This window comes from Onychostruthus taczanowskii, unplaced genomic scaffold (genome assembly GCF_017590055.1).
Source record: "Onychostruthus taczanowskii isolate IOZ18803 unplaced genomic scaffold, ASM1759005v1 scaffold31, whole genome shotgun sequence".
Taxonomy (NCBI): Eukaryota; Metazoa; Chordata; class Aves; order Passeriformes; family Passeridae; genus Onychostruthus; species Onychostruthus taczanowskii.
The window spans coordinates 4,173,671-4,200,552 of record NW_024500461.1 but is presented as its reverse complement, the minus strand read 5'-3'; positions in this window follow the sequence as shown (position 1 = coordinate 4,200,552).

The following is a 26,882-nucleotide window of genomic DNA, read 5'->3' as shown; positions in this document are numbered from 1 at the left end:
TTTTTTTTTTTTTTTTTTTTTTTTTTTTTTTTTGGTGTTTTATCTGTTCAGTTCACAAATAATAAATGTTCTTGTAATTCTGCCAAACTTGCATACACATTCTGAAATGTCACTCTATGGGCTTTCTCATGTGTGTATCAAAGACCTGACACAAAAGTGACTTGAAGTTAGTAGGAATATATCCATTGAAATATATTCAACTGGCTTAAGACTAGACTCAGAAGTTCCAGAGACAAAATTTTAATCTAAATGCCAGTAATTTCAGTGACTTATATAGGTTTAAATAATCCCAGAATTTCACAGCGTAACATGAATTAACTTTTTTATCACAATAGGCAAGATAAATATCAAATATGAGTGCGCTCATTTCCCTGATCCAATCAGATCTCAATGAGCTGTCCAAGTGTCCAGAACACAGAAAAATAGTCTGACTTACAAAACAGATGACAGTGTGCTGATGTGACACAGGAACTTGTTGTAAACAAGAATCAGAACGTACTTAGCCACAGACACAAGATCCAGTGAAAAGCACTGTACTTTGTATGTCAGAGATTTAACTCCCCCGAGCATCATGCCAGAATGATGCTGTTATCCTCAGAGCTGCCTTGGCTGTCCTCACACAGCCCTACAGCCTGGGGCGCCATCCAATCCAAAGCCCCTGTGTAGAAGTGCTTATAATCATAGAAAAACTACATGTGGAGGGCAGAGGAAATGACAAAACATTAATATATGTGATTTTATCTTCAAATTTCCATCACTGAATTTACAAACCAGATACTTATCTTGCACAGCAGCACTTATTAAAAACACATAAAAACCAGCTTTGACATTGAAATAAGCATTAGTTTCTAATATGTGGAAATCAGATGCAGAGAGTAAGTGTGCTGTTTTTACAGCCCAATTTTAATTACAAATCTCTCTAACACCAGTTTGAAGGACTGTATTGCCAATACAATTACCAACATCCTAATAATGGTTAGGTAAAACAATATAACTGTTGTCAGTGTAGTCCCATGTTAACATTAGAGAATCCAGAACTGAAATTTTAGAACAAGCTTTTACCCTTAATCAGAAAAAAAAAAAAAAAAAAAAAAAACCAAAAAAAAATCAATGAACACTTTGAAATGTTACATCTCATTAGTTAAATTCACAGCACCATTTTTTGTTATTTACATTTTCAATAGTCTCCATCTCACTCTGTGATGTTATTACAGGTAGCGATGGGTTTCTAGCTATATCATCAACCTAAAAACCAAACCCAGATCACTAGCAAGATTGCTTATACAATTAGCAGGCTGTAAAATTGCTTTTCACAAGGACTAAGCCCTCCTCTTTCAGCCCTTTTTCTGTTCCAATCATATCAGCAGTTCCACTACCAGTCTACCAAGCTCCTGGTTTGCCCCAAGCACTATGCACCAGCACCCCAGTCCCCTTCCTCTCAAGCTGCTTCCTTAAAATCCTCACACCACTTTCTTTCTTTCTTTTCAGAGAAATGAGGCAAATAAATTCCTTCTGAGGTTAGCAGGATTACTGCAACAACATAAAAAAAATCTTTTTTTGACTGATTGAAATTTAAGAAAAGATTTTGTTTGTTACAATTTAGAATTCATGGGTGTTTTTAAAAAAATATTGTGTCTTCTATTGTCCATTTTGTCCTGCTTCCAACATAAAATTAATTGAATCCTCTTATGATAACTAATCCTCATTAGTTTCCGTCTTTTAGCACCCTCTGACTCCTTGTATTGCAATCATAAAAGTACCAGGAAGATAGCCTAGCTGAAAACTAAAAGGTTTTTCATTTCTTGCATTATATTGCAAACTAACATTGTAGAAGATTATACTACCTTTGGGGTAAACAATCAAGCTAATTAAGCTAAAATATTTGAAACATTTCCCATCGACATCTTGATGGTAAATTGGTCTCTAATGTGAATCTCCAATTCTAAAAACAAGAGGCTAAAGCAAGCTGTTTTATTATACAGAAAAAAAAAAAAAAGAAAAGAAAAGAAAGGAAGATATCAGTAAATTAAAGATTTATATTATCTCTTCACCACAAAAGCAGATCCAATCCAAAATATTTGGGAGTGGAAGTGGCCAAAACCAAGCAGCCATCCAGATACACAGGCTATGAATGAGCAGGTAATGAACTTGTACACGGGTTTATTGTTTAATGGTTCCATACTTCAGCCAGAGACACTGTACAGCCAACAGGGTTTTTAAGGCAATCAGTTCATGTTTTCTTCAATCACTAGAGTGTCATTCAGTGAAGCCCCATTCATGAAGAAAGACAGAGGAATCACCCACTAAGAGCAGGGCAACATATGCTATTACTCCTTCATGTGAGGGGAAAGTGGAAAAAAGGAATTTTTTTTGCAAACTCTTCTCTCAAGCTCAACAATGATCTGTTGTTGATAAGTAGCTGCAGCAGCAACAGGCTCTGGTCAAGTGTGGTCCAGCTACTGAAAATGGGAACATAAAAGAATTAACAACTTTTATTTTTAACATAAAAAGAGAAGGGACAGATTCAATAGGCAATGTTCAATTAATACTCAGGAGACTGTCATATGCGATTGCAAAGGTAGTGCATGATGAGAAAGAAGAGAGATCTGATATCTAGTCTCTGACCTTTCAATTTTAGTGAACAGTCTCAATTTTCTGAAGTACATTGTGGGATAGTTTCTGTGGCAAATAGGGAGTTAGCCTCCTCTGTGACAAAAAGACATAAATTCCAGGCTTGGCAGTTAAATACATCACATCCCAGACAAAAATGTGAAGATTTCATAATCATCTGAATTGCACAACTTTTGGTGTGCAATTTTCTCATAGCTTGCCCTTTCATTGAAAGAAAATGTTCTTATTTTTTCTTTCCTAAAAATACAACATGTAGTGTAAACGGCGGTAGTGCCAATCCCTTCACCCAGATTTATTCCAAAATGCCTTCTGCCAACTGTATATACAGGGAAAATAACTGTGGTGTCTCACTGAATATAGCAGTTCTCAGGGTTATAAAAGAATGTAGAAATTGGCAAAATTTATGGTTTTATAAAGCAGGTAGGAAAAACTGTAACTGAGAGCAAGGTACTTTTGAAAACTCTTGTTTAGTCCTCTCCTCTTCTAAAAAAAATATCCCTCTCCACGCTTCAAAATGCAGGTTTTTTTACCACAGTCACTGCAACAAATCAGATATGTTTTGTTGTTTCAGGTTCTTTTCCTTTGTAATGGCTGCCATTAAGCACAGATAGATGGTGCCTTGGAAGACAGCAGTTAACAATCTCAAATGTTCTACTAATACCCATTGTCACAAAGATCTAGCTAACAGTGAAGACAAAGTCTGTATATGTTGGATACATAACTACAGAAACTTCTGCTTTTACTGTTTCCTTCTCTGAGTTCTCCACCAGTTCCCACTATTTTCTAACTCCATGGTGATCTGAAAGCCAGCCCAGCATAAAATTAATTCCTTTAAATAAAAACCCCCAAATTTTGAACTAAGCATTTCTTTGTTGTTTTGCAGAATCAGATGACTGCCAATGCTGACAAGAAATGCAGTATGGAGCTGGAGTGGACAAATAGAATCCTGGCAATGCCAGTAGAGATTAGCTTAAAAATTATACTACAGCCTTATGGTCCTGCTTGAAGTCCTCAGTTTAAGATACAGTTTAACTTAAATACTCTATAATTTGTTCATTCCTGGGGCTGTAAAGGGTTATTTAAGCAAGGACTCTAACTGGGCTGAAGAATATGGTGTTAAAAATATACATAGTTTATAGTATAGTTTGATTAGCTAACGAAGAAACTCCTTAGACCATACCTATGTGGATTTTATTTGGAACAGAAACGGCAAAGCTGTGCAGGTTACTTTTTAAAGAAAAATAATAGGAGTTATTAATTCTGTAAGAAACAGCAAGAAAACAAGCTGGTGTACTCTGTACCATATGTTCAATGACCAGTGAATCTCATCCCATACTGATAAAATTAGTCAAGGGTGGCCAGCACTACTACACAACTGTTTTTTGGTTCATTGGAAACAAAGGTGAAATTTGCTGTTCTGAGGGATATCACAGTGCTTGCTAGAGTAAATTCAGCAAGTTATTTCAAGTCAGTTATGGAAGACAAGAGAAGGTATATAAAGTGAGGGTAAAGGTAGATATGACCAATCCATTTGAAATACGTACAGTCCTTTTATGTACTTTGAACATATGTTGTTAATTATATTTAAATCGTATTAGTGAAATTAAATGCAGTGAAACAAAAGGACTATAACTGTGTTTTAAAGAGTCTCATGAAGGTTAAATGAATCCCTAGGGTCCAAGCAGCCTGTTTTATTCTCCTATTCTGACATTTATTAGTATATGAATGTGCCAAGACATAGGCAGGATGCTTCTGCAACAGAGTCTAACCAGATATTCTAAAACATTTTAAAAATAATTGCCTGTATGCTCCACTTACGCTCTTAAATAGATGCTGATGCAGTAGATTGCACTACACAAAATTGTTTAGCTTGTTTCTAGCCTGGATCTTAAAGGGAAGTTTGAGTCCAAAATGCAGAATTCTAGGAAGACTTATAGGGGAAATAACTGTACTTAGGAAACTGGACAAAAATTTTGTTTTTACCCTCAGGAGGTATGTTCTATTTCAATTCATCTGAGCTATATTCATAATGATTTACTGACAAAGAACCCTGTGAAAGTGACCACAAAATGCTCTAAAGCATTGGCAGCAACAACAGAATAAAACAAAACAAAACAAAGTAGAAGAATCATGATTGCAGTCAACTTCAAAAGGAATTACCTAAGAGTAAGGAAGCCTGTTAAAAATATGCTAAATAGAGTAGCTAAATGATGATAAAAAGCTGACTAAAAGAGGTGCCAGCAGAATGAGCACAATTTAGAGACTACTCAGAAGGTAAAAAGGATATGCATACTTCCTGTCATGAGAGATTTGAGAAAGGCTAAAGGAAGCCAGCATGGCTAAACAACAGTACGAGGAAGATTAGCAAATGCAAGAAGAAAAGTTTGAAAATGTTGAAGTGGTGTCCAAATATGGAAACTAGAGAGGATGAACCTTTGGCAGGTTAAATATAAAAACAGAGTAAGGCAAACCAGAAGACCACTGGGAAAAAAATTGCAAAAATATAATAAATATTTTTTCAAATATATCAGGCACAGGAAATCTGTCAGAGACTCCACAGAGCCAGCAGATATTCAAAGGATAAATAAAGTACTGAGGGAAGACAGGGTCATAAAAAAACAAACAGAATTTTACCTTAATTTTTTTGTTTACTGTGGATGCACATGAAGAGACTTTCAGACCCGAAAAGTTCTTTACTGAGAACTCATTCAAGAGTTGACTAAAATTTAAGTGCTAGCTATGAAAGGAATATATGAAAAGAATGATAACAGTCAGGACCAAGTGTCATTCACCAAGGAACTCAGGAATAAAATAGTTCAGCCAGTAAATGTGATGTGCAACTTTTGAATTAGAAATGTCTGAAATGTTCCAGCCAGTAGACTGGAAGGGAGCAGGTGTGATACCATTTTTTTAAATGGATTCCATGACAGAACCAGTGAACTAATGACTAGTAAGCTTATAATTTTCACTGGACAAATTGTACTAGTACCTTGGACACACCTGAAGGATGGGATGCCATCCAGAGGGACCGCCAGAAGTGGGTCCATGGAAATCTCATGAGGTCAAACAAGACCAAGTGCAATGAGTTACACCTGGGTGGGGGCAGCCTCCACTAGCAATCCAGACTGGGCGATGGACAGATGGAGAGCAGCCCTGCTGAGAAGGACTTGGGAGTGCACGTGGATGAGAGGCTGGACATGACCCAGCCATGGCACTCACAGCCCAGAAAGCCAAACGTGTCCTGGGCTGCATCCAAAGCAGCGTGGGCAGCACAGGAGGGAGGGGATTCTGCCCCTCTGCTCTGCTCCTGTGAGACCCCACCTGCAGGGCTGCATCCAGCTTGGGGGTCCCAGCACAGGAAGTCCCATTGACTTGTTAGAGCAAGTCCAGAGGAGGCCACCAAGAAGATGAGAGGGATGAAGCACCTCTTCTATGATGAAAGGCAATTGTTCTTGTTCAGCCTGGTAAAGAAAAAGCTTCCAAGGTGACCTAATTGTAGCGTAACATACCTAAAGGGAGCCTACAAGAAGGGTAGAGAGAAACTTTTCGCATGGGGATGTAGTGAGGGCAAGAGGATAATAGCTTCAACCTGAGAGACAGTAGGTTTAGATAAGATGATAAGAAGAAATCCTTTACTGAGTGTGGTGAGGCACTGGAACAGACTGCCCAGAGAAACTGTGGATTTCTCATGCCTGGAAGTGTTCCAATCCAGGTTGGATGGTGCTCTGAGTAACCTGGTCTAGTGGAAATTGCCTGTGCCCATGGCAGAGGGGTTGGAACTAGATGATCTTACTGGATCCTTCCAATCCAAGTAATTTCTCTGAAATTGGTGGTAAATACAGCAATGAACTATATCAGCACACACATGAACAAATACAACATAGTGCAGAAGAGTTCGAGGCACTATTGGAAAGGGAGGCTTTACCTTTCAAGCCTCCTGGCATTCTGTGAAGGAGTTAACAAGCTTGTGCTGTTTTTTACTAGAATAGAGTTGATTTTCTCCACAGTAGCTAGCATGGGCCTATATTGGGATTTGTACTGGAAAAAGTGTCAATAACTCAGGGATCTTTTAGCTATTGCTGAGCAACTTCAGGGCATTTTCTTCTCCTCATACTGCCCCAGCAGCAAGGAGGCCTGGGGCACTCAAGAAGCTGGGAGGGGTACAGCTGACTACACTGACCAGATGGATATTCCACACCATCATGCTTAGCATAAAAAATTGTGGGAAGGCTGACCAGGTCTTCTCTGTCTTGTTTCTCTTTGTTATTTTCTGGTGGGGTTTTTTTTGTTTGTTTGTTTTTTGGTTTTTTTTGGTTTTTTTTTTGTTTTGTTTTTTTTTTGTGAGTTTTTTTGGGGGGGGGGTGGGTTTTTTGGGTTTTTTTTTTCTGTTCTTATCTCAACCCATGTGTTTTCTCACTTTTACCCTTCCAGTTCTCTTCCCCCCTGTTCTACAGGAGTGAGGAGTGAACAAGTGGCTGCATGGGACATAGTTACCATGGGGTTAAACCATAACACAACTACTGCAGTCTACCTGAATTTCCAAAAAGCATTGAATGAGGTGCTCCATCAAGAGCCTTTGTGGGGACATAGAATAAGAGTGAATAGTCACACATTAATTAAAGGCAAGATAAAGATAAAAAACAGTGTAGGATCAATTTGATACTTGGAAGAAGGTCTACATGTATGTGTGCTGAGGTTGTGCTGCTTAAGCTTTTAGAAAATAGCAGTACAGTATTTCATGTGACTACTACAGTATTGAAGGGGAGTGAAAACAAGCATTAGCAATGAATTGTAGAAGGAAAGCAAGAGACATAATGACTGGATGTTAAAAAGGCAGACAAAACTCAGCAAAATGCTGGACAAGAGAAGAAAAAAAATGCTGATGGACTCCACAGGAATGAGTACAAAAATACAGATGTTTCTGTGCTCAGTACTCACTAACTGTCAGGAAAAAGAAACAATGTTTAAAAGTATTAAGAAGAAAACAGAAAACATCAGTATACTACTGAATAGATTGTATAATCTTTCTTTGACAAAAGGAATCGTCAAATAAAACCTGCAATTGGCTTGGTCAAAGAAACAAGATAATGCAGCTGAGCTAAGAAATTTTATGGCAGAAATTTTGAAAGAGCAAATAAAAGACAAAATAATCAAGAGCAACTAAAAGAAAGATCATCCCTGACACAGCAATTTAGGCACTGAGCCACAAATTCTTAGAAGTCCAGAGAGTAAGCTCTCTTTACTGTATTTGTTGGCCCTGGAGAAAGGAAGATAGGATGGACTTAACAGCAGCCTTCCTTCTTTCCAATACCTAAGAAGAGGCTACTGAGAAGATAGAGATTGAACTAGAGATCTTCTGATCCCTTTCAACCTGAATTATTCTGTATTTCTATGATGCATTAAGTTTCAGAACTGCTAGAAACATGCTACTGGGCTGTCTGGGCTTTAGTCCAATCCAGTGTACTAGTTCTCATCTTATACACATGTATGTATTAGAAACACTGTTAAAAACACATGGTCAAACTCAAGCTCAGTAGATACTCACCATCTCTGTGAGCCAAATATGTCACTTATATTTTCAGCTTCAAGAAACAAGACTCACATTCTGAGTTTTACCTTCATATTTTCAAGAAGAAATAATATTGAAGTCCTCACAAATAATAAAGATTCACATGTCCTATTTGAGTCCTTTAAGAGAAAATTTGAAAGAAGTGTTTTTCCCCAGACTCTCTAGCAAGACATTGAAATACACTCAGGCTTACTATTTTATCTGGAAGGTAGAGAGAATTATTAGGGGGCTACTGCCTTAGAGAAGAATAATAGGTAAAGGAAGTGGTTGAGAATATGAAAACAGAAAATAATTTGCATGCAACTGAACAGAAAATAGTGCAGTACCACTCTAAAATGATCAAGGAAAGGATGGGGTGAAAGTAACAGAACAATGACAATAAATCAATTGTTTTAAAATCTAACTCAGGCATGTGCGGGTTTGATCTCGTGCGAAGGGAGATAAAAGGAAAAGTAAAGCATAGAAGCAAGTACTTACTGAAAGAAACCTTATGAAACACACAATTAACCTGATACACAAAGAAGAGAGGAGGAATGGCTTTTGCTTCATTAGGTGCGACTGAAGCAGAAACAAATCATACAAGAGCTGGAACACATCAAAATATACATCAGAAAGAATCAGTATAAAGGAACAGCAGAAGTGTATGAGGTAAATCAAGTGTTAGTGTTAAGTCAATGAGAAGCAGCAGGTGAAGAGAGCTGGATAAGAAGAGAAAGGATTTAGCAGGGTGCTAAAAGATAAAGCAACATGGTTTTAAATGGAAGCCAAAAGAGGAGTGTCCTTGTTCATATCACTTAACTCTACAGAAAACTGACTGTGAAGGAGCTGGGATGGGAAATAATCAGGACCTGTATAGAAACTGCAGACCTAAGCCATATTAAGAATATGCCATTTTTATACTATTTCAGGATTTGTACCATTTTGTGCAGAAAGTGAATCCAGTCAGACTTGAAAAAAGGCTCAGTAAATTCAATAATTTGGCTCAGGTTCTCCTGAATAATTATCTGTTCAAAGTAGCTTGGGCTGGTGGGTAGCTAGAATATGTTCATCACAGAAATTATTGCACTCACTGATGAGCCTTTTGGGCCTTAACTGGCTGAAAGCTGGTGTCCCCAGGAATGACAAAAGCATAGGTCGGGTATACTGTGGGAGGGGTGATGATGTGATTTGCATTTATAAAGAACATTCATACTGTCACATCACAGGAGAAACAGACACTTCTGCACACGTAAATGGTTTCTACAGGAAGGGCACACAAGAGTTATGCAGCAGTACTGCATTCAGAGTAACTTCAGCCCAATACAGAAATTACTCAATCAAAATCCAACATCTTTATTTGTACTCTATTTGTAGACTGATGAATCCATCCATGAATATGGTTCAGTAACATGTGGCTTACTTCATGGGTGTATAGAAGTCTTTCATTCACATTTGTTTTATGGAAGTTGAGGATTTTCTGAATATGTCCTTGATACACATGAAACTTGCTGTTAAGATGTGTCACAATGAAAAATGATAACATATTTTGGAATGACCTTTAAGGTCTCACTCAAATATAAAATATGCAGTAGTGTAAACTCACAATTGTGTAAGCTTGTTTAGGAAAAAAAGGCTTCTGGTCTTGTTTGCACCAGGCAAACACAGGATATGCTTAATACATTTGTATAACAATAAATATAATTATTCCATGCATAGGGATAGAAAAATGGCATTATTCATGTAGGTATTGAGGAGTGAAGCACCAGAGACATTCAGGAACCAAGCAGAAGTCAATAAAAATAATGTCTTAGAATTTATTTTCTTTTATATTCTTTGATATGGATTTCTTCACTTTCATCACTTTGAGCTCAGCCAATAAACAAGATTCAAAAGGTACATGGAGTCTTATGCCTCTGAGCTTTTTATATCCACTGGCAAGTTCAACAACTGATCAAAGTTTAATCTCCCAACATGGAATGAAAGAAGAGCATCTAAAAACAGAGCCTCTGTTTTGTGGAGTGCTTTTTCTTCCCAGGAAAAGAAGGCACAAAGTATGCATTCCCACCAAACAACTTTGTAAAACATAAGCCTCTAGGTATTCCCATAGACATCATCTACCACAGACTATTTACTTTTCCTCTTTTTAGCTCTGGGCTAGTTCCATAGAAAGTCTGAAGAGACCATAAATCTCTCTTAGGCATCTAAGCCTACATGTACATTAACATATAATTTATCATTGGCAGGCTGAAGCTACTGGTGTCCCCACATCCACATTAAGTGTGCTTCAGGGCTCATCCTTCAGACTAGACCTGATCTGATGCCTTGAACTGAACATCTTCATCACGTCCATGATTCATAGCTGCTCCAAGGACTAGTCAGTTGTTTGGAGCCTCACTAGGGGTTAGAGCACATCTGAAAGTTCCTGCAGAAAAGCTTCTGGATGAATTTCACACTGACAAAAACTAGTACGTGTGCACAAAAGCTGCTCTACAGCCAAGTCAATGTGCATCAAGTGGGGATGACCAAGAGTTAGTTTCAAAACTACTGTACTGCATCTACCTTCATCTTCAGAGCAGCAAAATTTGCCTTCATATGCAAAATGACAACCCCTTTATGGAGGGTGGAAGCAAAACCCTGCTGAAAGGGCTGGTGTGGCTGCAATGCAGACATCTGCAGGGCAAGGGAAGGAGGAGGGCTTATGGCCAGGAAACACATGGTCTTCCATGCTTCATATTCTTCCTTCCATTGCTGGAGGTCCTCACTATTTGCACAACCTCCCTACCCCAGCACAAGGAGGACAGGGTCAAAGTGAGTGTTCAGAGAAGTGCAGGATCATCCTTGCAAGCAGCAGGGTTATGTTATGACTGTTACTGGAACAAGAAAAACCACTTGGTCCTGTCTAAGAATGACAATATCTGGAAAATCATCCACTGTAGCAAGCCATTATACTCCTGTTTCTCTTAGCTTCAGGCACCTAGCTCTAAAACTACTGTAAGGGTATTGCCTGATCTCCTTAACTTGCTGTGTGATAAAATTCTGTGCTTTTTGGACTTCAGAAGTTGCCCTGTATAGAGATGACACTGCTGTGAAAACAAGGTATAGGCAAAATTAACCTGGGGCAAAACTGATCCTGGCCAAGCAGTGTTGACCTGGAAACCAGGAGGAGAATTTAAATGCTGTACAAGATAATGAAATGAAAGCCCCAAATCTCCAACTCAATTTGTATTAACAGGCAACAAAAATTGTCTGACACACATCACTACCATTGTCAAGGAAGAATGGTGGGTGCTAAAGGCCAGAGGAGTGATAAAACAATTGTAACTGGAAGACTTGATGGAATGAAAGCTAAGGAACAGAAAGACAGAATGGTTGTTGAGAAATTTTGTTTCTCAGGTTGAGAAGCAGCATTAGAAAAACTTACAATTTATTTGTGATTTTTTTTCTGGGTTGACTGCTCTAATGTTTTATTGACTTACAGCCTTATTTGGACAGTACCAAGGAAAACACCAAAATATCTTTCCTCGTATATGTCTTCCTCTATTCCCCAGTGTGGTTAGTTCAGCACTTATAGGTCTAACCTTGGCTAAAATGAAATTGGAGAAGGTCTCAGACAAAAAAAAAAAAAAAAGAAAAAAGTGAGAGTGTTGTTAGCCTGACCAAAGTGCTTAACATTGGCCTTAACTATTTTTAAAGCTCTTGTTTAAATTTTAAAGCAGTAAGGGATTAAGAACAAACACATGCATTTCTCCTCTTGTTTCGCTTGTGTGTAAGTAATTTTAAAGGTCAAGCACAGCATTTTTGGTCCTTGAAAAAGCTCTCTGCACTTTAAAAGTTACAAAACATAGGCCAGATCATCAGTGAATGTAAAGTAGCAAAGTTTATCATGGTCAACACAGCAGGACAATTTACACTGGTTGAGATTCTGGCTGCTGTTTTATAGCATTCCAGGAGGAAAACATTACAATGTTTTTTAAAGAAATATAACCTGAAAGAGGAGAGACAGATTTCCCTGTTTGAGTCTCTGCCAGAGGGAATGAACTCATAAGGAACATAAATCAAGAGAATGAAAACAGGCAGTTGAAGTCTGTTCTGGTGATGACAGGTATATTATTTTTTTAGGTTTCCAGTAGAAAGCCAGGCTGTGCTCTCTACCAAGGCACAAAGAGCACCATAGCTTGAAGATTGCATTAATTACAGTAAGTTATATTGATTTAGTCATTAGAAAAGAATCACATATGTGTCTGGCACAAAAGTTTTCTTAAAATATTTTACAAGACCTCTTGGTGTTCCCTGGACAGAAGAAACAAGTCGGCAGCCCAAAGTTTCCAAGAATTAAATCAGGAGTTTCCCAAAGCTGACTTTAAGTTATGGGACTAATTATACTGTTTTCTTAATAATGTTTACCAAGTGTTTCTTCTAGGATATCAGAGAGAAGTTATTATTATTTTTTTTAAATTACAATTTACTTCTCAGGTGTCTTTGCTGATTCTTGCCATGATGATGAAAAAAAAAGCAGAGCAATATCCCAAGTCTCTCCTTCCAAATATGCTACTAATGCAGATCCAAAGGATGCTTAGGACCTGATTCAAAAGCTAATCAAATCAACGATATACAAAATCAATAGAAAAAACAAAGACAATATTATTGGCCTCATCCTGTTTCCATGGAAGTCAATGAAGTAAATTTTCAATGGCAACAATATAAAACAGTACTGTTAAGTTAAAAATTCCTCATGAATAAAACAGAGAATCTCAGAATCACACAATCATGGAATGTTAGAATAGTTTGAACTGGAAGGGACCTTGAAGTTCATCAAGTTCCAACCCCATGCTGTGGGCAGGGACACCTTCCACTAGACCATGTTTCTCAAAGCTCCCAGCATCTTGAAAGACTATATGAATAAAATGAGTAGCTCCCTATAAAAAATTTTGCAATTAAAATCAGGCTTTTATTTTCTTTCCCAATGTCTCACAAGGAGACATTTGATGCTCTAGGAGAAGGATTTTTGAATCTGCCTTTTTTTCTCTGCTCCCATGCTGTAATCACTGCAGAAATTAAAAAGCATATTTATGTGAGAACACTTTATTTCCTAACTAGGGACAATTAGTATGTTCAGGTGATTATTCTTCTGAGTGTCTGAGAAGATATGATCCTTCTCAGACACTATGGTATCATGGGCTTAGGTCAAAACAAATGTTTTCTTTCACCATTCCTTTCCCATTTCAGTGCATGTAAATAATTGCTAGGCTACAGTCACCTTTTAACTTATTTTTATAACAGACCTGTAATCACAATTCAAGAATCTAATACAATAAACACTTCTGTGACTCCTGTTAACAGAAGGTGAATAGCAAGGTGTTAATAGAAGGTGAGTAGGTACATAAGGATTACTCCCAATTAATAAGTGTTGAAAAGTATAGGGACAAATACCCGTCCTTCCTTCCTGGCTGTTTAAGAGACTTCTAATCCCAAATATAAGAGCAAGCATGGCCAAACATTAAACTGCTATGCACTCCACATATAAGGATTCTTTCCTAGTACAAGCATGAGCAGGGTACTGGGATTTAGGCAACATGAATATAAGCCCTGAAGAGAATTCCTTAAAATGGCAGTTTTTAGTATTTTGCATTGTAAAAGTTCAAAGACTTTCTACACCAGGATCAAAGTATGGGATTCAACCCCAAATATATGAATATCAACACACAAGCAAGGTTTAGAACACATCAATTGAATGAGCTTTTACAATAGAGCACTCTTTCTGTGCTCAGGAGGCATTTCAGATTTCATTAGACATGCAAGGAAATTAATTTCTTTTGGTGCATTTCTGTTACTGTATTCTACTCTTTGACACCTGGTGTGGTAAAAATTCTTCCCATGTAAAAATTTGTAAAATTATGGGGTTTAACTTTGATTCCTGGGATACTTGTTCTAAGGTGACAATTTTCCTATTCTTCTCTGTTTTAACTCTGTTCAAAATCACTACTATATCTATGTAATAATTAATATACTTTAAGTTTTTTGTTTGTAGTGAGTGATACATACTCTGACTGTATTAAAATGTTATATGTACATACACAGGGAGGGAAACTTTGTTCTGAGTGAAGCATCTTTTTTGTGTCTGCTCCCTCAAGAAACATTAATACAAAGTGTCAGTATATAAGGAACCTCCAGAATCACAAAGCTCAAGTTATCTCTTTAAACCATATGCAGAGATTACAGCTGTTCTGGTATGCATTTTCCAGCCTATGAAATACTAAACCAAAAGCCATCCTGCTTTTATTAAAATATTTTTAGAATGCAAAAGAACTAAGAATCTGAGGAAATGCCAAATCAATATTTAGTTTTGCATTTGTTAGTCAGGACATTTTATCTCTATATGCATCTGTTACATGGTAAATGAAAAGGAGAAGCAGTAGATGGACATATAATTAGACATTCAGTACAATTAATTCATCAAAGACACAGAAGTGTGGTTTCAACAGACACAGTATATGTACCATTTATTAAGTTTTGGAACTTTGATACAATACAGGCTAATGGTCACACTTGCTGTAGGGAATTTTCTATCTTTAATTTAAAAGGAGAGGGTGAAGAATTATCTGATTTGCAAATTAAGCAACATGACCAGGGAAAACCCCTAAACGCAATTCTTCAGCATACAAGCAGACCTGAGCTTAAGCTGCCAGTCTAATTTGAATAGCTAGCAGCCAAGGCCAGTTTCTACTACACATCAGAAAATGTGCTAGTGACTGCCACTGCCACCACCATTCCTGAAAGCCAAGTCCATCCTGTTTCCTTTTCTGTCCCATAATTAGTATCTTGTACTTTGTTGAGGCTGAAAAGCAGAGACAATAAACCTATCTTTCTCCTTCAACTTCCACTTCCATTATCAAGGGTCTGAAAGCTTTAGGGCAGTTGCAGCTCTGCATGTATCCTTACAGAGCAGAACAGGTTCATTTCCAGGTTGCTCATGTTCAGCTAGCATTTTACCAGATTACTAAGGTTTTCCTGGGGAATACCAGTCCCAGAAAAGAAACTGCATTTGTTGCAGCTTCTAATTTAGACAAACTTCAGGGAGAGATTCATGAGACAAAGGAAAACATATTTTTCTAGGCTTAATTGTTGATTTGCAGTATCCTTAGAGAAGATATTAGAACATTTAACAAAACATTTACAAAAAGGAATATGTACAATGAAAATGGGACATAGTAGGCAACCAGGCTGCTTTCAGCTCCCTGTATAATTATTATAAACTTGCTTCCACACATCCTGTAGAAGTTCTGTATGTCTGGAGACAGAGTGGAGCCTCTTTCCAGTATGCTAGTTCCCCTTGTATATAATTCCTTTTCTGCCAAGTAAGAAACTGAAAGACCTAAAGTGGTTACTGCATGCTCATGTGGGCACAGAATTCCAGAACTGAATGCTGCCATTTGTCTCTTCCTAATTATCATGAATTCTTCCTTTATACATTCAATGGAGATCGGATTAATGCAGCTATTCTGTTTAAAAATCAAACCAGCATCGTTACTAGCAGTGCTCTAGTAGCTAAATTTATTGTATCTTATCTTGCTGAGGAATCTTTGCTGTGTTCCAGGATCATTTGTTAATGTCACAGCAGCCATTGAAATGGCAGAAGTTCATTATATTGTTATTGTTCATACAGCATAACACAATTCTAAACATAAGGTCAAATTCTGATCATGTGACTATGTATATAAATAAAGAATATTTCCACTGAGTAAGATGAAATTGTTGGAATAGCTGGCCAAAGATCTAATTTATTATTGTGGCATTCACAGAAATAGCAATTAGGAATAAACACATGGACACATATACAGTCACTAGAATATATAACACTATCTTGCTATAAAATTAGATTTCTCTTAAAAAGCAAAGGGGAAAAGATAAAGACTACATTTTGCAATAGTTTACAAGAAAATCCAATATCAAGACTAAATTCCTTGAAATAAAAACTTCATTCGGCTAAAAGAACTTTCCAATAGGATGAATACATTTTACTGTAAACCATTTGGTTTACTTTTGCAGTTTTTTCACTACTCAATCCAAGAGAACTGGTAATTATGATTTAGAATTGAGCACAGTCCTTATTAATACTGTACTTTGGCCAATGATTATAGAAGGCTTTTTTAAAAATGAACAGAGATGAGACACCTTACTAAATCTGCCCATAACATTTTACCCTGGATTAGAGATAGGATCAGTTTCCAGCATCTTTCTTAGTTCTTCAGTTTCTAGTACCCTTCCACCCTCTCAGAGCATTGAAATAGGCAGGACTGCTTGAGGATACCTGAACATGTCTGAAACATCCAAAGCCTGGCAGATGTCCTGTCTCCCCAGACAAACGGAAAGCATAGGGAGAAGGGGTTTAGAAGGCTAAGGATCTAGTTTATGTCACAACACCAGCAAGGATCAGCCTCTCTTAATATGAAATATGGACATATTCATACCTGTTTTGGAAGATTACTTCTTGTCATTACTGTCTTGTAAAAGACAAGTTTAAGATATTCCCAGCTCCTTCCAACACAATTTATTTCATTTCTAGCTTACCTTTACTGTATGATTAGGTATTTATCCTGATTCACTCCATAGCAACATATAACATAAAGAACTTAGAACACATACTGATCCTTACAGCACCAAGAGATGTGCCACTATCTTGTGCAGGCTAGGGAGAACACTCTTAGACTTTATTTCCTTTGCATCACTAACTACAACCCACATAAAATCACATCAGGTGGTTCTATTGTAGAAAGAACAACCAGAAGATTATGAATGACATTGGTGACAATGCTTGAGAGGGAAACGCTTCCCATTGTAGAGACGCATTACACAGCACTCTATAGAGGCATACGGGCTCTTAGTAAAAAGCAGATAACAAAGAATTTCATGCACTAATATTCACCAGAAAATTATGATTATTACCCTTCTGGTAGGAGAGCAAGAGATGGCATTGTTCCTCAGTTCTTGTCACCTGTCATTCTTTCCTACCAACACAACAGATCATCCCCTCCATAGAATCATAGAAGCATTTAGGTTGGAAAAGAACTCTAAGATCATCAAGCCCTACAACAACTCCAGCACCATCATATTCACCACTTAACCATCACTCTGTGCCATATCCACACTTCTTTTAAGTACCTTTGGGGATGCTGACTCAATCACTTCTGCAAACAGCCTTCTCCAGTGATTGCTTTCTGCTTTGGTGCAGAAATGTTTCTCATATCCAATCTAACCCTCCCCTGGCACAGCTTAAGGATGTTTACTCTTGCTCAATCACTTGCTGCCTGGGAGAAAAGATCAACATCCCCCTGGCTACACCCTCCTTTTAGGGAACAATAAGGTCTCCTCTTTCTCCCGGCTAAACACCCTCAGATCACTGAAATGCTCCAGACCTTCATCAACATCTCCGCCCTTCTCTGGACTCGCTCCAATGTCTTTATTTTTTCCAAAATAAATCTTCTCTACAGGTGCTCAAAATTAACAAACTTTTCTTAAGACAGTATTAATAGAATTTTTCACCCATTATAAAGGGTGAGAACTCAGGAGAGCCTCATACCTCGACAGTTCAGTATTGCTGCAGGGCATATGGGGGGGACCAATTACCTTATCTACATTTTCCACAGCTACACGTGACTCTGAAATATTTAAAAGCTTGGATTATCCTACTTTATTTCCTTTACAAAGCTTTTTTGCCCACTGAAAAAATTTATTCCAAATGCTGAAGAAAACCTCTGCTTTCCGTATTTGTGATTTTTGTCTTTTAGGATTGGACTTAATATTTCATTTTATGAAGAAAAGAAATGTGTTGAGAAAGTAAATGTCTTAGAGAAGTTGAAGTTGGCAGCTCAAAGCTGTCTATTTGTCACTAGCTGCAGTATACAGCTGTAGAGCTCCAGGATCACACACTGCCAAGGGAACAGCAACCAATTTCAGTGCCAGGGCTGGGAGGCAAGAAGTTGGCAAGGATACCCTCCTCCTTCTATACAAATGGATATACAGGGAAGCAGGGACAGCTAGGGCTAAGTCTGAGAAGAAGGAGGAGGAAAGGCCATTCAAGCACAGAGGACCAAAGCTCCTGAGGAAAGGTTGACATTAGAGCAGCAGAATTTGTTGATAGAAATTTTTAGCTGCTGGGTCCCGTCAGATTTAACCATATAATTTCCAGTACCAGCCTGAAGTATGCTGTCTGCATCACGACATGAACTCCTTTCCTGTCTGACAGCAAAAGCATGCCTTCATTCCGCCTCTTTTTAAGAGGGTGAGCTATGATAACATAAAGGTAGAAAATGGAATTTATCTACGTGGTGGTATGATTTTCCTGTAAAAAGACACTAAAAAGGTTACATTATTAGTCTAGAGAAAATATAAACAGATATATGTTAGATGTGTAACAAACAATTAAGCACCAAAAGTATACTAAGTGCACTTCTGTACATTCTACAATAGTTAAAGAATACAAGGTAACTAAATGATATTGAAAGGCAGCTGGATTAAAATATAAAGGTGTTTATATTTTACAAGATGCATAGTCAGCTTGTGAAGTTGATAGCAATACAATAATTGAAGAATAACTTCAGAAAATTTTAAGATTAGAATGAAGTGGATAACAAAAATATTTTCATTGCATTTCCTCTCTTTTTCACTCATGCTTTCCTAACGCTTTCTGAAATAACTCTTTACTAAATCTATGACTATAGAAGAAAATATGGAAAACTACCTTTCTGAAAAAAGCTGTCAGTAAGCATTGCACAATGAGAGAAAAAGAAAGAAAGTGAAAGTCATTTAACACAGTCATCCAGAGCTGTAAACTCTGGGGAAAGAGTTGCGACATGATTTTTTCCTTATAGCAATAATACTTTGAATTCATATTACTTCATAAATGAAAACAGACTGAACTACATTTCCTTTTTTTAACCACTTTTTAAAAAGAGTGAATTACTTATAAAATGTACTAAATGCATACATTTGACAGATTGGATATATTAAATGAGAACTACCACTCTTACACAAAATCTCAAGAAAGATGAACCGGAAAATACATCATCCTTTCAAAATACACATGGCATGTTTTTCATGGTGATTAACCCCACACGAAATCCATCTGAGGAATGACTTAGGCTAATTTATGTATCATAGCTTTACATTTTGCATTATTTTCAAACTGAAAGGTGGGAGAAAAATGTCATCTTCACATTTCTTGATGATGTATCCTGTCTCAGGGCTTTGCATGGATTAGTACTGCCATCTTAATGAAAATGAAAAGCAAATTAAAAGAGTTTAGTTCTGTATTTCCTTATGCAGTAAGCTGAACCATGAGTTTGGGTGGTTTAAACTATCAGACAAAAAATTCATTTCAAACATTTCTCATCATTCTTGCCAGGACCCCTGTTTTGAGCAGGGTGCCTCTCAAGAGCAGCACTGAAAACACCCGAGTGACAATGACTCCTTGTAAATTGAAAAAATCCGTAACTTTCTACCTTTCCTCTCTCTTTATCCTGCAAAGGACATAGATTCACTGACTATCTCCCCATCCTCCCTTCTCAGCACTTTAGAAGCTTTAGCAGTGTTTCCTTGCAGCAATACAGGACGATAACCGTACCTCAGTGCACCATAACACCTTGTCGGCACAGCAAGTTCTCATTCCTCTAGTGAGATCCAAGAGCAGAGAACCTTAGTATGGAAGAGAATCCTTCAGCATAAGGTCATTTCTGCATTCTTCCCTTTCTTCTTCTTAATTGAATGCTTTGATTGAATTTCCAAACCTCAAAACAGAGGAAATTCCAGAATTAAGGTTGGTTTTATAGCACAGGTGCTGTGGTTGGGTATTTCCTGAACATCTGTTTTACCAGCCTTTTTTTTTTTTTCTCAGTATAATTTGCAAATACTATTTATAGTGTTTGCACTAGAAGAGAAAGTCCAAACCATAGGTCTGGACACATTCTCTGGCTCCAGGATAAGTGGCAGAGGATGGTTTGCATCCACACAGCAAAACTTTCTTCCTTCCCCAGAAACTGCCTGCTTGGAACAGGTCCTGGCTTGTACTCTTCCTCTGAGCTCAGGCCTGGAGATCACAATGCTGGCTGGACTGAAAACATGCCAAAATGAGTGCTAGAAGTTAAGCTGCAGAGACCATTGCATGCCAGTACTTGAGCTCAGGCTTGGTCTCTGTTTCATTTATTAGTGTATGTATTGTCAGTAGGCTGAGGAGGAGGAGGATCAAAAAGCAATAGAGAAAGGAAAAAGCTATTTACGGTAAGCATAACTTCAGCCCAAGAACAAACAGGTATAAATTAACAATTAATATATTAGGTTTCAAATTAAAAGATGGTTTCCAACCATGAGATGAGTCAAATTCTAAAGCAACATTCCCATAGAAGAGCAAGAGCACGGAGGTTAACTCATTTTATGCTGGAAATGGATAAAACTTCAACGACTGAATGATGCAGTTCTTGATGGCATGAATCTCAGCCAAGGAAGTCCTTCTACTCCTATCTATGTTTTAATCCTTGCTACAGTCCTAACACAACCAGACTTTACAAAATAAAGAGAAAAGGGATGACATGATATGGCTGTGAAGTCACTCTACCTGATACCGAACCTCTCCTTTCCTTCAGACTAAATGGATTTTATGAAAAAAAGATGTCAATTTTTCATTGAAGAGGAAAGTCTCAGTTTTCCCTGTAAACAGTGAATATTTACATCCAATACCACTTACACGGCACTTTGTTTCCAAATGAACCCATTTTATTGTGAAACTCCCTAGGGTTATAATTACTGTGACTAGGATGACACAGACTAATGCAAATCAAGAGATGTAGGCAACAAATCTAGGAACAGAGATATTTATTTCTCATACATTTATCACTTCCAAATTACTGGAACCAAAATGTGAATATAACAAGGAGCTACTTAATTATGGTACAAATTATAAACTGCTATTTTCTTTGGAAAAAGAATTGTACACGCAAAGTAACACCTTTTTTTTGAGCTTGTATAGCCATAATTTATACATTATGCATGATCTTATGAGAGACATAAAACATGAATTTTAGATATAATAAGAAGTGGTTGTCCTGTCCTGTAATAAACATCTAATTGCACTGTGGTTGTTCAAGGGGATGTATCAGCTTGAACCTGCCTACCTCCAATGTTGCCTGGCTCGGTGATTGTAGTCCATAATTAGCTTAATTTTCTCACAAATTGGAAAATGACCAAAATTCCAAGAAAGTGAAAAAATCATGTGAATGTTGAGGAAATAATGATTATTTAATACAGCAACTATAAGTCTTTGTGATTGCAGTAGGCAGTGTGTTTTACACTCTCCTTGGATATGCTCCTTGAAAGCATGAGCTGTGGTCACATTAATTACAGCACTCTGAAGAAATTGCTATCTGTAGAATACAATAACTGCTCTATTTTCATTCAACATCTCTGGGGACACCCCTCAGCAGATGGCTGATAAAATTCAGCAAGAGAATATTTTTCAGAGTTAGAGCTAATAACTGCATCTGCTGATCAGAGATATGAGCACTGATCTCCAAAACTCCAACCAAACCCAACACAAAAAACTCTTCAAGGAAGAGCAAATAGTCCTTGTGGGCTTGGTATGCCATCATTTCAGAAAAAGAAAAAAGGTGTTGATGGTATTCTGGTAAACTGAGCCATGCTGAACACTGTTGAACAAAACCACTAGCAACTACCACAGCATGGGGTACACAGCCTCAAGGCTTGGAAAACAGCTGATCCATCCATCCTCAGGTATACTCCAGTCTCTTTTTGAATGCCAAGAATCAGATTTGGACGGACACCATTTATCCCTGCTACCTCCCTCCCAAGAGAAGGAAACAGAGGCATGCCATCAGAGTCTCCCTGATCTTTCAGGAGCACACACATAAGTAATTCTTCAAAAGAATAATGTTTTTTAGTGCAATCCCAGATTCAGACCTCTCTTGGCACACATGTGAAGAAAACCCTGAGAGTTAAGACCAAAAAAATCTTTGAAATGCTGCTGTCCTCTGATCTTCTTGGAACTTTAGTAGCTGCAAAATTTTACACAAGTTTCAAGGAGCTTCACATTTCTGCTAACATCTGTGAACATCATGAGGATCACCAGAAGCCAAAAGGGGATTGCCAAGGATCAAAAAACTTCAGCAGCATCAGCTTTTCCCAGGTTTTGTTCTCCAAGTAGCATTTTTTTCTTAGCTGAGAATCCACCTATACCAGTGAGATCTTCAGAGGCTAAAACTGTAGCATACTGATAGAGTAGTAGAAATAAGATTTCTTGTAAGTCAGATAATGGTTGCTTTTTACTATCTACAACTATATTTTTACAGGCTCTGATTGAGTTTTAACAGCATCAGTGCGACTTCCTATTTTGGGCTTGTCTTCCTTGCCAAAAAGTTCTCTTAGTAAAACAGAGTATCCTTTGCATGCTAATTAAACTGTCATGTTACTGCAAAGTAAACCAGTAAAGACACCAGTAGACAGAAGCACTTTTAAACTTTTACTGGAAGTCCATCATTCCTCCACTCCATCAGTATTTCAGACCAGGATCATACCCAAATAAACAAAGCCCACCTTCCTTCTACTGACAACAAAGACTACACTCTAGCCTTTTCTACCTGCTTGTCTCCATATCTGCTTCTGGGCAAATAAATCTCACACACAATCATGTAACTCCAGCCTCCTTCACTAGCACTTCTTGAACAGATTTCTAATAGTTTGAAGCTCCCTGGCTCCACTCCTATGATGCTTGCCTGCTTCTTCTTTTTCCATTTAGCTGGGTTTTGGAGAAGCATCATAATGAGATACTGAGCTACTAATTCTGCCATTTTAATAAATAATTGAATTTCAATCCTTTTTTTTCTTTTTCCTTTGGAGATATCTCTGTTCATCCAGAATACCGCATTTTCCCCCCAGCTGGTGTTAAGATCTGATTAGTAAGAGATGTCCCTGCCTGAATTAAGGTACAAATGAGAACATATGCCAAGGTCATTAAGACAGATTTGATGTAAATTAGAGAGATAGAAAGAAAGAGAAAAGTGGCACGGGGTGGGAGGAGAGAGAGACAGTTCAAGCAGAAGGTAGTACCACCCATTGATCCAATCAGTGTTTCTGTTTGTCGTTCTTTACCCTGGTCTTCTCTGTGGAGGGTGTTCTGAGGTCATTCAAAACTTCACTACTAATGTGTTTTAACAAGCAAAGGAATTAATATTCATTGGCTACAAAATTCTCTCATTCTATTGGTTAAATTATTCCCTCACTTCTAAAGTTATTTAGTCCCATGCTCAGTCTTTTTTTCTGAGTAAGTGGGTTTCTTGGGTCGATGGGCTGTGAGTCAGTGATTGCTACCTCCCCCTGCCAAAATTAACTTTTACCCAGTCTGAGCTGATTTCAGCACAGCTGCTGAGTTGGCTTTCCTTGTGGTCTGTAAATTCTGCATTCTTTACATCCATTATCAGTGATAGATTCTTCTCCCCCAGCCTGTTAACCTCCCCCTAGGTCTGAGATAAACCCATCTTCTTCTTATCTCAAGTTCCCTGTGGTGGCTTAATTTACAGTCTAAATTCCAAGCATCCATGAAGGCATATTCAGGGGGGTTTCAGTGGCTATTGGTGGTGACAGATGCCATCTGTCCCATAACTTGGGGTGATGTTTCTTTGGCCAGTGATATGTGTATGAGAAGTTGTCTCTTTACACAGTTTTCCACAGAGGGAATTTTTGTCTGTATGCATGAACCAGGATGTCATCTCCACCAGGCCTGGAATTAGTGCCATTCTGTTGCTTCATTCTGTGCTTATATCATGACAAAGCCCTTCCGTGGCCCTAACAGTATTTGAGACAGGCAACTGTGCTCTTTAAGGCCTTACAGCTGGTCTGCCAACTATTCTGCCAAATGAACTATGATTTTACCATATAATAACTTAATTATCCTTAAAATCTGAGTCTGCTCTAATATATTATGAAAAATCAGTTCCATGGAAACTGCTTCTTGCAAATCAATCTTTAGAGGCAGGTCATGTGAATGAAAAAAATACATCTGAATCCTCTGCTCTTATGGTGCTCAATGAAATAAAAAGTGGCTCCGTGTAGTGTACATGTCCCTGTGGACTAAGTACTGGTTGAGTCATTTGTTTACTTACTGACCAGTGATATTGAATATCAGCAGAAGTTCCCCTGTCTCTTGTATACAACACAAAAGATGTATGATGCTTAGAATAAACTAACAGTCCCTTTTGTAACTGTTGAACATAAGGCTCAATTAAAAATTCAAAATATGTGCTTTGACAGAATATTAAGTATTGGTTTTGGTTGTACTCTGAAATTAGAGTGTGCGAGTTCACAATCACAGAATAACACCTAGAACATTTTTTGGTATCAAAGATAAAAGACCTCTTAAGGAGATAGTTATCCCAATGTACTTCCTCAATGTCAGAGTAATTAATGTAATTTTCTGTAAATCTTGCAAGGTTTGTCTTTTCTGTAGAAGGTCATTCCTCTGCAATCATGTGCTTCTGTAAATAAAACCTAAAGAAGTTTGAGGCCACCTTTTGAGTTTCTTGGCTCTTCATACCTCAACTTTAAATATAATTTTTTTCAATTTTGTGTGTCTGATCTAGGTTAGGAATGTGTGTGCTTAGTACTCTATGTCCTAAAAAAAAGACTGGTGAGAGGGGATTTAACTGAGCTGATGCTACAGGCCAGGTCTCTGTGCCAGCACAGCGCCCACATGCTCAGTCTGTAACCGATTAGACAGGATTAGTGTGCTGTCTTTCTAATACGCACACACTGGTGTTTGCCTTCACAGCTTAAATGGCTTCATATGAGAAATTTTTTCAATTTTCCAAGTTGACACAGAACACTTTTTAATCCAGCAATCTCAGCAGCTGAGGCTGGATGTGATCCTGCATATTCCCAAATTCCAGCTGTCCCAGCCAGCAGCCAAGCTATCAACAGACTGAGTGCAGAGCTGAAGCTATGGAAAGCACAGCAGATATTCCACAAAACTACAGACTAAAAAAAAAACGTTTAAGAGCCATTTAACAGCCATTTCTCAGCTGGTAAAGATGGTGAGGCTTTTTTGTTCATGTTAGACTGGAAAGGCTTAATTTTCAGTTGCTGGTATTTCCATACAGGTTGAACAGTATTCCTGGTGAGGACAATCCTGCTGAATGGGTGGAACTAAGTCCTGTGAAGAGCTGGGATAACTAACAGTGTTTTCCATATCTTCCCTGTGAAGGAACAGGTTTGCTCAAAACTATGACAGGGCCTGTGTTCACCCCCAAGCACTCAGAAATGCAAATAAGGTAGGCCATAGAAGACAGAATGTGGTTTGCAGTTGGGCTTTGGAAAACTCCCAGTCAATGCACTAACAGTCCATGGCTAATCAGTTCTCACCTCTGGGAAATCAAAAGTTGCTACTATGTTGGAAATTGACAAGACTAATAAAAACATGCTTTCCTAGGGGATACAGACACAAGATATTAATGAGTTTAAACTATTAAATTCTGAACTTCATAGAAAAGTCTTTCCAAACCAAACTGAGGACAGTGTCAGCAGTAATACACTTGAAAATTGCAAACACAAAAGGAAGAGATGAAAACGGCACTACTTCACTATAGTTGGGCATGCACACAAGGGCAGGTTCAAGTAGTCAGATTGGGAATGGAGAGAAAAGGTGCATGATGCCAGGGTGGTAAAGAAACTTAATTATGCCCAAGAGTGTTATTCACTCTGCACAGTTACCAATAATGCAACTGGATACAGGGCATCCACAAAATTTTTCCTGTCATGACTAATGGTGAACTGTGATAGAGCTCAACACAGAGCAAGACCAGAAGTGTTTTCCATCAAATAGGCAACTGCTGTGACAGACTGCTCTTTCACACTTTCCAGGCCCTCTCCCCAGGAGACTAAACTGGTCATCTGTTCTAAGGAGGAAATATGCCATAACATTTTAATTTCCTGGCCCTATTTGGTTAAATGTGTAGACAGTGAAAGGTATTTGGTTGATCACTGCTAGATGATACACAAACTGCCCTTCCAGTGAATAAGGTCCTTGATTTCTTTTGTTGTTAAAGGCTTCTGCCCTTTCACTTATTATCTATTGCTTAGAGGAAGAGACTATTACTATATGCATATAAAAGTCTGACAAATTCAGCTCAGTAACAATCATGAAATGCAAAAAAAAAAAAAACCTGACAAAAAGGGAATTAATTCATCAGTACTGTCACTCTGCAAAAGAAAATTATTGACCCATTTTTCTGGATTTGATGCAGAAGCAAAATGATATTAGATTTTTATCTGCAAAATTATATTAGATGTTTATCTGATGAACTCCAAATATATAGCAAAATTGGGGATGAGTTCAAAACCTTTCTGCACCCAAACAGCTCACCTTTACTTTGACAGAAATCAAGTCTTTACAAAACTTATCATTAATTCTAGGTGAAAATTAGACTAACTTTTCTAATAAAATCTCTTATTGTACACTGAGCATGCCTAATCTCCTTTAGGAAATGACCATTGACTGGGTCAGACCGTTATTTCCTCCTTTTAATGGTCTTTAAATTTTCACCTAGTATGGTTGTTTCAGGAGATACTAGTTCCATAAACTGCTCTACATTCCATTTAATTCACACCCAAAATTTAATTCATATTAACCTTGGGACCTGCCTTCTCT